A 4,755-nucleotide genomic window follows, 5' to 3' on the forward strand; every position below is an offset into this window, starting at 1 on the left:
CTGTGACTGTACCTTCTTTCTCTTGTTCACTCTTGCTCTCTCTTGTTCATTACCCTGAAATGATTTTACTGTTCAATCTTAGGGTATGTAATGTTCTGAGCCATCTTATCCTACCACTCGAGTGCAGATCATTTTTTATTCAATGAATTTTATGTTTTATTCATTAAATGTTATGTTTTATTCATTATCCCTGTTCCTTCTTTCTCAGGCTGGACTAACCTTCATCTGGGACTGTCACATAACCTGTCACATACTCTGCTGTAAATATCCATGCTTCACTGGTGAGCTCTTTATTCTCCCATTGTCGTCTGCTTCTTAATTCACTTTTTTTTTAGATATTGTCCTCCATTTCTTGTTTTGAATTAATATTTTGTCCACAGCATCCATTGTCTCAGGTGCAATATTGCCCCAACACATCGTCCTCTGTTCACTGTAGGCCAGTTTTGAAAATTCCTTCTATGACCCCTTATTGCAGATGATATTGCTTTAGATTTAACTGACCATCATGCTTTGCTTTTTGACCTTAAACAATATTAATGAGGAAAATATGCATAATTTTACAATCTATTCAAATATTGCAATGACAACAATGATTAGAACAATGATTAGAACACCAAGATGGACCACAAACAGTTCTAGTTAAACACACTATTAATTTACTTACCCAAATATACACTGCATTTCTTGAATTTCTTTTAACTTCAAGAACTCTTTGTAAAGTTGCTCAGTATTACTCGTGACACAGTAGCACAGCTGCCAGAGACGCAGTTTTGTGTGCAATTTGCACATTTGCCCTGTGCCTTCACTAGATGCTCCAGTTTCAATACAATACAATACAATATATCTTTATTGTCATTGTACAGGGATACGAGATTGGGAATGTGCCTCCCATACGATGCAATAATTTAATTAATTTAAACAACAACAACCCAACGAGACAAATTGTAACAGTTTTAAGACAGAATAAAGTGCAAGTAGATCTGTGCCAAATCACTGTGCGTTTTGACCATCCGGCTCAGCAGGACTGGTTCATAGCAGCTATGGCCCTGGGGATGAAGCTGTTCCTGAGTCTGGAGGTGCGGGCGTAGAAGGCCTTGTATCGTCTGCCCGATGGAAGGAGTTCGAACAGACTGTTGCAGGGGTGTGAAGAGTCTTTGTGGATGCTGGTGGCTTTTCTGAGGCATCGTGTGTTGTAGATGCCCTCCAAGGCTGGTAGCTGTGTTCCGATGGTCCTCTGAGCTCTATGGACTACCCACTGAAGTGCTTTCCTTTCTGCCTCCGTGCAGCTGAGGTACCACACAGGGATGCCATGTGTTAGGATGCTCTCTATGGTGCAGCGGTAGAATGTCATCAGCAGCTGTTGGGGTAGACCAGACTTCTTCAGTGTTCTTAGGTAGAACAGTCATTGCTGTGCCTTCTTGACCAGCGCAGCAGTGTTATTGGACCATGTTAGGTCATCCGAAATGTGAGTGCCCAGAAACTTGAAGCTGGACACTCTCTCCACACTGGGGAGAATCTGGGGAGAAGTTGGATTAATATAAGACTGTAAATGGGGTGGGTTCTGAGGACTGAAGTTCCTGTTTCTGTTCTGTATCTCTCTATCATTCCATGGGACGTTACTTGTGAAATTATTTTTACAGTTGCTGGAACATGCAAAAAATGAATAATGCTCACCATAAACAAAAAACATGTAAAATTTGAGCAACTGTATTTAATTAGTAATTGGACTCCAGACTCTCAAAATGAATTATTGTCAATAATCTTTAATGAAGTAATATTCAATATAAAAGCTTAGCACAGAAAAATAATAAGACATTCAAAACGTCAGCCTTTCAAAATATTTTTGCACTAATGAATCAACGGGAGATATGCATATTAACCAACATACCATCAAAATCTGCTACTTAATGTAATTGGTTTTTATACTGTTTTACAAGCTGTTGAGGGAGACTAGGAGCACCATGTCCCACCACTAATAAACCTCCAGCGGATTGTCATAATAATCACTGAGACCCTGCCTTTCCTAAAGGACACCATTGATGAACAGTAGGGAGGCAACCTATGCTCATCGTTATCACACCATTAGCAGACCACCAACCGAAACAAGCCTTCGGTCGGTCGTTCCTGTCCAGGTCAGGGGAAAGAATATCAAATGTAAATTCCTGCTAAATAACAAAAAACTTTACTCATGAATATTTAATAACTCTTACTGAGTCCTCAATATCAATCAAAATAGTCTCTTTGGAGGGATTCGCTGTGAGATTCCTGTCCCTTCATTCAACTTTTTCTGGACAACAACCCTGAAGTTTGCGGGAAGTGTAATTAGTTTCTTGTAGGGACACAGGGATTGGTCCAGACCATCGAACCCTCTGATTGGTAGAAGGGGTGAGGTGGTGCGCAGGTAAAGGAACGGTTCAGTCTCGTTTAGTCCTCCGAAGGAGACAGTAAGATTTATGGTTGTCTGTCGTTTGATGCGTTGATTGTCACGGTTGTAAATGTTACAATAAACGTCTACCTCAACATACTTCGCCTACGACTCGCCATAGTGGTGACCCCGACGTGATCACAGATCGCCAAGATGTCCCATCGGGAGGCATCGACGCCAAACGCAGTCGGCGTTCATCTGCCCCCATTCTGGGCCCACAAACCACGCCTGTGGTTCGCCCAAGCGGAGGCACAGTTCCACCTCCGGGGAATACAGGAGGACGCGACCAGGTTCTACCACCTACTGAGCGTCCTGCCATCGGAAACGTCCGCACGGGTCGCACAGTACGTCACCGACCCGCCAGAAACTGACAAGTATGCGGGCCTCAAGTCGCTGCTGCTGAAAACCTTCGGACGCAGCCAACAACAGCGGGCCAGCACACTCCTGCACTTACCTGAGCTCGGGGACCGACCGCCGTCGGTCCTCATGACGGAGATGATGACTCTAGCGGGAGAACACACCAAATGCCTCATGTTCGAGGAGGCATTCCGCGAAAAGATGCCAGAGGACGTCCGCATAGTCCTAGCAGACGTTACTTTCGGGGACCCGATGGATTTCGCAGAAAAGGCGGACGCACTGGTCGCGGCAAAGGCGAGGCGCCCCGGGTCAGTAAATCGGGTTTCAACACAGGTGAGCGACCGACCGCGCGGCCAAGATGGCGCCCATCCGCCCGCCACTTTTCAAAAAACCCGCCAAGCTTCTACGTCGACGGCGGCCATTTTGAAACAGGCCCGCGACATGGAAACACACCAGCGCGGCTGGTGTTTCTTTCACAGAAGGTGGGGAGCAGCGGCACGCAACTGTAGAAGCCCTTGCACATTCTCGGGAAATGCCTCAGCCGATCAAATGTAGAGGCAATCTCGATCGGCCAGAACCATCACCTCTACCTGGCGGAGCAACATACGGGTACCGTTTTCCTCGTGGACACCGGGGCGATCGTCAGCATTGTGCCTCCATCCTGCCAAGAAGCGCGATCAGGTAAGACCGGCCCCCCACTCATTGCGGTTAACGGCAGCCCTGTCCGTACCTACAGAACACGGGACATGTCCCTGTCCTTTGGTTCCAGGACCTACAACTGGACTTTCATCATCGCAGATGTAGGCCAGGCAATCCTGGGCGCGGATTTCCTTTTGGCTTTTTCGTTAATCCCTGACGACCGCGGGAAGAGCCTGCAGCCGTCGTCCAGTAGCGTTGACCCTCCCGCTCCTTCGGTTTCCGTGTCATCCAGCCCAACCGTCCAGGCCGTCACTACGACCTCCGACCCGTTTGCTGCGATACTCGCTGATTTCCCGGAGCTCCTAGTCCAGCGATTCGACACACCTGCCGCCAAGCACGGAGTCGTGCACTTCATCCCTACGGAGGGACCGCCTGTTTTCGCCCGAGCCCGACGCCTACCCCCTGATAAGCTGGCAGTCGCTCGCGAAGAGTTCCTCACTTTGGAACGACTGGGGATCATACGCCCGTCAGACAGCTCGTGGGCCTCACCGTTACACATGGTCCCTAAAGCATCTGGGGGGGTGGAGACCATGTGGCGATTACCGACGTCTGAACGCCATCACCACGGCTGACCGATACCCGATCCCGCATATTCAGGATTTTTCTGCCAGCCTAGAGGGTGCCACGGTTTTCTCAAAACTGGACTTAATCCGAGGGTATCACCAGATCCCGGTTCGCCCCGCAGACATCCCTAAGACCGCCACGATCACCCGAGTGGCTGCGGATGCCTTTCGGCCTCAACAACGCCGCCCAGGCGCTTGTTCCAACGCCTTATGGATCATGTGGGTCGGGGTATGCCTTTTGTATTCATATATCTGGACGATATTCTCGTGGCAAGTCAGTCGGCTCACGAACACCGGTTCCACCTGCGCTCCATATTCCAAAGGTTGCAGGACCACGGTCTGATCCTACACCCGTCCAAATGCCAATTCGGACTATCCTCAGTAGATTTCCTGGGCCATCGGATCACACAGGCCGGTGCCGTTCCCTTGCCCGAGAAGGTGGCTGCTATCCGTTCCTTCCCCCGCCCCGACTTCGCCTACGACTCGCCATATTCTGATGCAGCAGGCCATAACTTTTGAGTGCTGACTTTTCCTAAAAAGAACTTTCCTTTTGAAACAACAAACCGTGCTTCCTCATGCTGTGGCACAGTGACGCTCCCTGCAAATCAAATGTGGGGGAGGAGCAGATCAAGGGAGAGCTGGATAGAGCTCTTAAGGATAGCGGAGTGAGGGGGTATGGGGAGAAGGCAGGAACGGGGTACTGATTGAGAG

The sequence above is a fragment of the Rhinoraja longicauda genome, chromosome 4 (assembly GCF_053455715.1).
Source record: "Rhinoraja longicauda isolate Sanriku21f chromosome 4, sRhiLon1.1, whole genome shotgun sequence".
In the NCBI taxonomy this organism is placed as follows: Eukaryota; Metazoa; Chordata; class Chondrichthyes; order Rajiformes; family Arhynchobatidae; genus Rhinoraja; species Rhinoraja longicauda.